Genomic DNA, 10,876 nt, shown 5'->3' with positions numbered 1-10,876 from the left:
ACCTTGGGTCTCTTCACGAGAGCAACAACTGGTTTTGCCGTTTCATGAAGTATCCCTTCTTTCCCTTGCCCTTCTTGAAACTAGTGGTTTTACTAACTGATACGTCTCCAACGTATCTATAATTTTTGATGGTTCCATGCTATTATCTTGTCAAACTTTGGATGTTTTGTATGCCTTTTATATCTTTTTTGGGACTAACTCCTTAACTTAGTGCCAAGTGCCAGTTCCTATTTTTTCTATGTTTTTGACCCTTTTCAGAGAAGGATTTTAAACGGTGTCCAAACGGAATAAACTTCCGAAAACATTTTTTCCGGAACAGAAGATACGCACGAGACTTGAGAACCAAGGCAACGGCCACCAGGGGACCCCACAAGCCCCCTAGGCGCGACCAAGGGGGCCTGTGCCTAGTAGGCTTGTGGGCCCCCTGTGGCTCGTCTGCCCTACCTCTTCCGCCTACAAATTCAGACAAATTCCAAAACTATGCGAGAAATCCATGAAAATACTTTTCAGCCGCCGCAAGCTTCTGTCTCCGCAAGATCCCATCTGGGGCACGTTCTGGTGCCCTGCGAGAGGGGGATTCGGATACGGAGGGCTTCTTCATCAACACCATGACCTCTCCGATGATGCGTGAGTAGTTCACCATAGACCTTCGGGTCCATAGCTAGTAGCTAGATGGCTTCTTCTCTCTCTTGGATCTTCAATACAAAGTTCTCCATGATCTTCATGGAGATCTATCCGATGTAATCTTCTTTTGCGGTGTGTTTGTCGAGATCCGATGAATTGTGGATTTATGATCAGATTATCTATGAATCTCATTTGAGTTTCTTCTGATCTCTTATATGCATGATTTCATATCCTTGTAGTTCTCTTCGAGTTGTGGGTTTTGTTTGGCCAACTTGATCTATGATTATTGCAATGGGAGAAGTGCTTGGTTTTGGGTTCATACCGTGCGGTGACCTCACCCAGTGACAGAAGGCGTAGCGAGGCACGCATCGTGTTGTTGCCATCAAGGGTAAAAAGATGGGGGTTTCATCATTGGTTTGAGTTTATCCCTCTACATCATGTCATCTTGCTTAAAGTGTTACTCTGTTCGTCATGAACTCAATACACTAGATGCATGCTGGATAGCGATCGATGTGTGGAGTAATAGTAGTAGATGCAGAAAGTATCGGTCTACTTGTCTCGGACGTGATGCCTATATGTATGATCATTGCCTTAGATATCGTCATGACTTTGCGCGGTTCTATCAATTGCTCGACAATAATTTGTTCACCCACCGTATTATTTGCTATTTTGAGAGAAGCCTCTAGTGAACACTATCACCCCCGGGTCTACTTCACACTATATTTTCAGCCTTACAATTTTACTTCGTTGCGCTTTCCGCCTTCAGATCTCACTTTGCAATCAATCTTGAAGGGATTGACAACCCCTTTATAGCGTTGGGTGCAAGCTCTTTTGTGTTTGCGCAGGTACTCTGGACTTTGCGTGATTCTCCTACTGGATTGATACCTTGGTTCTCAAACTGAGGGAAATACTTACTGCTCCTGTGCTACATCGCCCTTTCCTCTTCAAGGGAAAAACCAACGCAAGCTCAAGAGGCAGGAGAAGGATTTCTGTCGCCGTAGCAGAAGAATTTCTGGCACCGTTGCCGGGGAGGATCAAGTCAAGAACTCATCCAAGTAAGTGTCGCAAACTCATCTATTGCATTTACTTTTTTTCCTCCCGTTTTCCTCCCCCCCACTTCTGAAAAACAAAAATTTACAAAAATATTTGCCCTTTTCTTCGTTTGCCTTTTTTGTTCGCCTTTTTATCTCGGTTGCTTTCTGTTCGCTTGTGTGTTTGCTTGCTTGCTGAAGTCACCAAGACTGAAAACACCAAACTTTGTGACTTCTTGAATAGTAATAATAATGATTTTATTAGGCAGCAGAAGGATTTCTGTCGTCGTAGCACTAACCATCAACCATTGATGCTCCTTTTTGATTTCTACTTTCGCGGTGTCAAACATCGTGAATAGCTCAAGGATCATCATATCTATCCCTGATCTTTTATAGCTCATCACGAAGCTCTAGTAGCTTGGTGGCAATAACTCTGGAGAACCATCACTATCTCATCTCGAAGATTAACTCCCACTCGATTCAAGCGATTGTAGCACTCAGACAATCTGAGCACATGCTCAACAATTGAGCTTTTCTCCCTTACTTTGTAGACGAAGAATCTTGTCGGAGGTCTCATACCTCTCAACAAGGGCATGAGCATGAAATCCAGATTTCATCTCTTGGAACATCTCATATGTTCCGTGACGTCCAAAATGTCTTTAGCGCCTCAATTCTAAGTCGTTAAGCATTACACACTGAACTATCACGTAGTCATAAAAATGTGTATGTCAGATGTTCGCAACATCCATAGACGATGCTCGAGGTTCAGCACACCGAGCGGTGCATTAAGGACATAAGCCTTCTACACATCAATGAGGACAATCCTTAGTTTACGGACCCAGTCCGCATAATTGCTACTATCATCTTTCAACTAAATTTTCTCTAGGAACATATCAAAAATAATAGAGCTACAGGGCAAGCTACAACATTATTTGCAAAGACCTTTTGACTATGTTCATGATAATTGAGTTTAGCTAATCATATTACTAATAACTCCCACTCAAATAGACACCCCTCTAGTCATTCGAGTGGTGCATGATCCAAATCCACTAACTCAAGTTCGATCATCACATGAGTTGAGTATAGTTTCAGTGGTGAACATCTCCATGTTGATCATACCAACTATATGATTCATGCTCGACCTTTCGGTCTCTTGTGTTTCGAGGCCATGTCTGTACATGCTAGGCTCGTCAAGTTTAACCCGAGTATTCCGCATGTGTAACTGTTTTGCACCCGTTGTATGTGAACGTTGAGTCTATCACACCCGATGATCACGTGGTGTCTTGAAAGGACGAACTGTCGGAACGGTGCACAGTCGGGGAGAACACAATTTTATCTTGAAATTTAGTGAGGGATCACCTTATAATGCTACCGTCATTCTAAGCAAAATAAGGTGCATAAAAGGATTAACATCACATGCAATTCATAAGTAACATGATATGGCCATGATCTTGTGCTTCTTGATCTCCATCACCAAAGCACCAGCATGATCTTCATCGTCACCGACACCACACCATTATCTCCATCATCATGATCTCCATCATTGTGCCACCATCGAGGTTGTCGTGCTATCTATGCTATTACTACTAAAGCTACTACCTAGCAATATAGTAAACGCATCTGCAAGCACAAACGTCAGTTTAAAGACAACCCTATGGCTCCTACCGGTTGCCGTAGCATCGACGTGCATGTCGATATTTAACTATTACAACATGATCATCTAATACATACAATATATCACATCATGTCTTTGGGCATATCACATCACATGCATACCCTGCAAAAACAAGTTAGACGTCCTCTAATTTGTTGTTGCATGTTTTACGTGGTTGCTATGGGTATCTAGTATGATTGCATCTTACTTACGCAAAGTCACAATGGTGATATGCAAATTGCTATTTAACCTTCTCCAAGGACCGCTCGGTCAAATCCGATTCAACTAAAGTTGAAGAAACAGACACCCGCCAGTCATCTTTATGGAACAAGTTGCAGGGTAGTCGATGAAATCGGTCTCACATAAGCGTATGAGTAAGGTTGGTCCGGGCCGCTTCAATCCAACAATACCGCCGAATCGAGAAAAGACTAAGGAGGGCAACAAATCAAACATCAACGCCCACAATTTTTTTTGTTCTACTCGAGATTTCATCTATGCATGAACCTGGCTCTAATACCACTGTGGGGGAACGTAGCATGTGAAACAAAAAAAATCCTACGCACACGCAATACTTATCCATGGTGATGATCATCTATGAGAGGGGACAGTGAATCTACATACCCTTGTAGATCACTAAGCGGAAGCATATATAACGCGGTTGATGTAGTGGAACATCTTCGCGACCCAAATCGCAGCCCGTCCCGCGAACTCATCACGATCCGTCCCGTGATCCCATCACCATCCATCCCGATCTAGTGCCGAATGGATGACACCTCCGCGTTCATCACATGTACAGCTCGATGACGGTCCCAGACTTCTTGATCCAACAAGAAGGGCGGAGAGGTAGTTGAGTTCTCCAGCTCGACTGCGTGGTGGAGGAGGTGGTGGAACTATTCCAGCAGGGTTTCGCCTAAGCACCGCTGAAGTAATCTAGAGGAAGAACTACGATCTAGAGGAGAGGTAGCACATGGCTAATTGTGTGTACCAAAACCCTCAAAACCTCTAGTATATATAGGAGGAGAGAGGGAGGAGGCTTGGCATCCAAGGGAAGCCTCTAAGGCTTGACCGAACCAAGGATGAGGAATCCACCTCCCACAAGGGAGGTGGAATCCTATTAGGGCCCAGTTCTTTTGAGCAGATTCTATAGAATCTCAGTCCCGAAAATCCCGAGCCAAAAGAACTCGAATGAACTACCAAAATCTGAATCAGATTCTGCAGAATCTCAGTGCAATTCAAAATCTGAGGAAAACCTGGTTTCTCCCACAATCTCAAGATTCTACCAAGTCCCACAAAAGAAAACCTTTCGGATTAATACCATACCCCTATTGTACCACGTAATTACAGGCAAAATGCCACCGAGCAGTCAACCAAAACGCCCCGCATCTGCGCTCGCTCCCCACCTCGCCTCTGCATCTGAGCTCGCTCCTCAGGCCGCATCTGCGCTCGCTCCTCAGGCCGGCCCCGCCCCGCCGCCGGCAGGCCCCGTCGCCCCACTCGTCAGGCTGGCCTCCGCCCTGCTCCTCAGGCCGGCCCCGCCCCGCCCCGCCGCCGGCCGCCCTGCCCCGCCGCCAGCAGGCCCCGTCGCCCCGCTCGTCAGGCCGGCCCCGCCCCGCCCCGCCGCCGGCCGGCCCCGCCCCGCCCTGCCGCCGGCCGCCCCGCCCTGCCGCCGGCCGCCCCGCCCCGCCTCCGGCCGGCCAGGCCCCGCCCCGCCCACCCTGCAGTCTGCCCCACCCCGCTGTGAGCTTCGTTCTTCTTCCCTGTAAACAGATACTGTAAACAGATATTGTTGCTTATTTGTTAGATGGATGGATGGATTTGCTGCTTATTTGTTAGATGGATGGATGGATGGATTTGCTGCTTATTTGTTAGATGGATGGATGGATGGATTTGCTGCTTATTTGTTAGATGGATGGATGAATTTGCTATTTATTTGTTAGATGGATGGATGAATTTGCTGCTTATTTGTTAGATGGATGGATGGATTTGCTGCTTATTTTTTAGATGGATGGATGGATGGATTTGCTGCTTGAACACACTGTATTGCTAGATAGTGCTGCTCATACAATTTGGGATAGTGTTGTCAATGCTGTCAATGTTTCCTGCTGTGAATGTATTGCTAGATAGTGCTAGATAGTGCTGTCAATGTTTCCTGCTGTCAATGCTAATGTGGTAATGTTTAATAATAATGGTAGATGGAGAAAGTTAAAGAGCCCAAAGAAAATTGGGATAGTGCTGCTCATACAATTTATATGACTGCTTGCGTAGAGGAGGTTCGAGGAAATAATCGCAGCGGCAGCTTTTTGTCGGACATAGGACAAGCTAATTTGCATAAAAAGTTCAATGAACGCTCTGGAAGAAACTATTCAACCCGGCAAATCAAAAATAGGTGGAGTGTGTGTAGGAGCGACTACAATACATGGAAGAAATTGATCCAGCAAGCATCTGGCCTAGGAAGAGATGAGCATACGAAGACTATTGCTGCTACAAATGAGTGGTGGGCATTGGAGATAAAGGTATTGTTTTTGTCATGTCATTTTTAAATAATGAGTCATGTTGCTTCACTTAGATATTAACATGTGGTGGCTTATGATTACAGGCACATCCAGAAGCTGCCAAGTTCCGGTATGCTCCACTAGCGGAGGAGGAAAAAATGTTAGAGGTTTTTGATAATTGTTGTGTCACAAATGAGCATGCGAGGGTCATTAACAAAAAATTTCACGAGGTTTTGGAGTGTGTAGACCGCATGGCTGGCGATTACATTAGACCAATTGATCCAACTTTCTCTGAACCGCACCCAGTACTTACAAAAACAAAGTTTTGGCCTCATTTTCAACATGCTATTGGAGCCATTGATGGAACACACATCAAGGTAATTGTGCCCAAATAGTTGGAGCCCCAACACAGGAATAGAAAAGGTTACACAAGTGAAAATGTTATGGCAGTGTGTGATTTTGATATGAGGTTCACGTTTGTTGTTCCCGGATGGCCCGGATCTGTTCATGACACACGTGTATGGAGCGATGCCATAGTTCGTTATGATCACTTTCCACAACCCCCCACAGGTAATCTCTCTCATGTGCCCATATAGTAATATACATGGTATGCTACAAATTTATAATGTCTTATGTTGATGTCCTACTGTAGATAAATATTATCTTGTCGACTCCGGATATCCAAACAAGGTTGGTTATCTAGCACCATACAAAGGGCAACGATACCATGTACCAGATTTCCAACAACACCAACCAGTTGGGAGATATGAGACATTCAGCCATCGACATTCTTATTTGCGAAATGTCATCGAAAGAACATTTGGTGTTCTGAAGATGAAATGGCGAATTCTCGAAGGCATACCTCGGTACAAACCGGAGACCCAAAAAATGATTGTCACTGCATGCATGTGTCTCCACAATTGGATCCGTGATAGCAAGTTACGTGATGAGCATTTTGACAAGTTTGACAATGATGCATACGTGCAACCTCCATTGCCGTTTACAGGTGCCAACGCTCTACCACCAGAAGATGATGGTACCATGAACGCAACACGTGAGGCGATTGCTGCTAGTCTTGTACCTCGAGAGTATTGTCTTTTTTTAGTTTATGCACTTGCCGTCATGAACAAAACTTTACACCCATTGTAATATTTAGCAATTTTTATGCCATTCGTAAAATACACTTTCGTCACTGTTAGAAACAACAGAGTGTTAACAATTCAGCAAACAACTTCTATCTAAGGGCAGTACAGACATTTCAACACACAACACTTTCCAGAATCTCAAACTACAATCTCTGAAAAGAACTCGACCACAGATTCTGGGAGAAGCAGATTCTGGGAGAATTTTCCATAATCCTGATTCTCTAGAATCCAGGGTGAAAAGAACTGGGCCTAGGACACTTTCCTAATTGGAAACTCTTTCCACCTTTTGACCTTTTTGCCTTGCTTCTTTATTCCAGCCGCATGGGCCTTTAGGGGAGGCTTTGGCCAGCCCACTAAGGGATGGTATACCTCCTCTCACAGCCCATGAACCCTTTTGGGTCGTCACACCCCTCCCGGTGGTCGCGAGTACCCTCCCGGCACTCCCGGTACACTACCGATGAGCCCAAAACTTTTCGGTGACCAAAACAGGACTTCCTATATATCAATCTTCACCTCCGGACCACTCCGGAGCTCCTCGTGATGTCCTGGACCTCATCCGGGAGTCCTAACAACCTTCGGTCACCAACACATATAACTCAACTATACCGAAATGTCACCGAACCTTAAGTGTGCAGACCCTGCGGGTTCAAGAACTATGCAGACATGACCCGAGACACTCCCGGTCAATAACCAATAGCGGGACCTGGATGTCCATATTGGCTCCTACATATTCTACGAAGGTCTCTATCGGTTGAACCTCTATGTCAAGGATTCAGTTAAACCCGTATGCTATTCCCTTTGTCCTTCGGTATGTTACCTGCCCGAGATTCGATCGTCGGTATCTCTATACCTAGTTCAATCTCCTTACTGGCAAGTATGTTTACTCGTTCCGTAATACAAGATCCCGTAACTAACTCCTTAGTCACATTGCTTGCAAGGCTTGTTGTGATGTTGTATTACCGAGTGGGCCCCGAGATACCTCTCCGTCACACGAAGTGACAAATCCCAGTCTTGATCCATGCCTACCCAACAGACACCTTTGGAGATACCTGTAGAGCACCTTTATAGTCACCCAGTAACATTGCGGTGTTTGATACACACAAGGTATTCCTCCGATGTCCGGGAGTTGCATGATCTCATGGTCATAGGAACAGATGCATTGACATGCAGAAAACAACAGCAATAATCTGACACGATCATATGCTACGTTTATAGTTTGGGTCTTGTCCATCACATCATTCTCCTAATGATGTGATCCCGTTATCATGTGACAACACTTGTCTATGGTTAGGAAACCTTGCCAATCTTTGATCAACGAGCCAGTCAACTAGAGGCGCACTAGGGACAATGTGTTGTCTTTGTATCCACACATTTATTTGAGTTTCCAATCAATACAATTCTAGCATGGATAATAAATTATTATCATGAACAAAGAAATATAATAATAACCAATTTATTATTGCCTCTAGGGCATATTTCCAACAGAAAGGATTTTCTGATTATTGGTGTGGTGACGGTGATGATGTCGAGCTCGTGGTGGACTTGCGCCGGAAGAGTACTCGTTGGAGTGGTGATTTGAGTGGCGCCGCCGTGATGAAGTAGAGGTTGAGGACACACATGTCACCATCAGGGCATAGATCTCATCCATTTGGCTTGATTGGTTATCATCGAGGTAGTCCATCGTGCGCACTTCGGATTCACGCAAATCGGTGGCGAGTTGCTTGATGCGATCATTCATAGAGTCGCGTGCTTGGTGCATTTCTCTTTGGGTGCCGAAGAACTGTAGTTTGGTGACGTAGTTGTTCTCGTCGTCATCTTGCTCCTCGAATGTCCGGTTCGGCATAGTAGTCCTATCCATAGCACTCAAGTGGTATAAGTGGAAGAATGAGGAGACAATACCAATTATTGTTCCAAATGTTGAAAATGGATCAAGATCACTCAATGTGCAAGTATGCAAATAGTGGATTTGGTAGCGAAATTCGTCCTTCTCACACCTACATAAATAAGTCTTATGGAGTAGCTTGGTTAGGATTATGGCACAAAATTCAAGCAATCCAAATATGAGATTCAATAATATTGAAAGAAATACGCAAATTCGCAAGTAAGATAAGCTAGATAAATAGCAATGGGTATACACGGAAACACACACACATGGATATAAAAGTGGGGTTATGCAACCAAATAATGAGCACAAAATGTGGTATCCATGGAAAATGCTCATGTTACACAACACTAGAGAGATGCTAACACGATTGCTCAAATTGGCGTGATACGAACTTGTGCACAACCTATAAGAAACAAAACATGTCGTCTTCCTATTCTCGACTTTTTCTATATGTATGAGGCACAATGTCTCTCGCTCAAGTGATCCAAGATGATCAAGTATGATATGATATTATATCAATATGTTATGCAATTGTGCAATGCTATTGCACTTTGCACTTGCTTAAAAGCTTTGCTTCTCTTTCTTTTGGTGATGATATTTTCTATGGTCATTATGCGAGACGTGCACACAAAGATAGCAATTATGTATGCGGGTACTATTGGAACACAAAAGATACTAGTATGACACCACAATATGATACTTATGGTGCTTGCATGCAATTGAAGCTATGTGGCATATGTATCACTCATTTACACAAGTAGCGTAGCCCGCAATACTCTATGTCTAGTATCGATAGGCAAGTTACGCAAATAGGATTGGGGTAACAATGCAATGGCAGGGGTATATGTCAGGAGTGTCGTCGCGATTACCGTCCTTGCTTACAGTGAAGTGTCAATGGAGAGTCGGTTGGCAACGAACGGGGAGATGATGAGCGGCGATGTCGGTGTAGAACCACTCCTAATTAGATGAACACCTTAGGAAGTGGCGAGGCTCGCGACTCAACATCTCAAATGCAAATGGATTGCGGAAGAAATGGCGGTGGTTGCGGAAGCCAAATGTTTTGATGTGGCACGAAGGTCGGGGGGGGGGGGGGGGCGGAGGTTCTGGGGGCCAGAAGTTCTAGGGATGCCGGAAGGTCCGGTGGTCGGAAGTTCCGGCTGGAGCCGTAAGTTTCGGGTGTCGAGAAACTGGGATGAACCCGAATTTCCAGATATGAGATTTGGGCGGAAAATTAGAAGAAAAACCCAAATCCTATAGTGAAAAAGAAAAAAATGGTAAAAATTTGCTGGATAGAAGGCTAGATCCACTTGTCCACAACGAAATCCACAAATCCAAATCAACAAAATCTCCTCAAATCCAACGAATTCAAGAAATTTTGGTATGGCTATTTTTTGGGGAATTTTCCAAATTAGGTCAAAAATAAACAAAAATTGGCTACAAATTGGGGGATGAGACTCCAATGTGTGAATCAACATGGCTCATGATACCAATATGATATGGAGCAGACCTATGGGTGTCGATCTTTTCACACTTGGAGGGGGAAGTGAGAAAACTAAGAGAAACACAAGAACTCAAGAACGATCTCCAATCACACATCCACTAGATCCATTCAAACACAAGAGATACATAGATCCAAAGTCAACAAAAGGGCACACGTAACCGATAGTCTATCCTACGAGAGGAGCCTTCTATCCACAAGGGGATCTTTCTTAGAAGACGGGCCTTGGAATCACTATGGATCTTCTCACATGGAGGACATCTCCATGGGAGTAGGATAGTAGATGGAATTTAGCTCAACAAAGTGATTTCCCATACATTAGCTAACCCTAAAACGGAGCTAGGAAGAGAGTATTTATAGTCTAGGTCGGAATAGGGGTTGAAAGGGTACATGGGCACTCACACCCGAATGACTACGTGCAAGTAGACCAAGAGTTCCGGGCACCGGAAGTTCCGGGCTGGTTCCGGGCTTTCTAGAGTGTTGTCACAGTCCATGGTGTCGGGGCTGAGAAGGGGCCGGAAGTTCCAGGTGCCGAAAGCTTCGGGCT

Source organism: Hordeum vulgare, chromosome 2H, assembly GCF_904849725.1.
Source record: "Hordeum vulgare subsp. vulgare chromosome 2H, MorexV3_pseudomolecules_assembly, whole genome shotgun sequence".
Classification (NCBI taxonomy): domain Eukaryota; kingdom Viridiplantae; phylum Streptophyta; class Magnoliopsida; order Poales; family Poaceae; genus Hordeum; species Hordeum vulgare.
Note: the sequence above shows the minus strand (reverse complement) of the source record.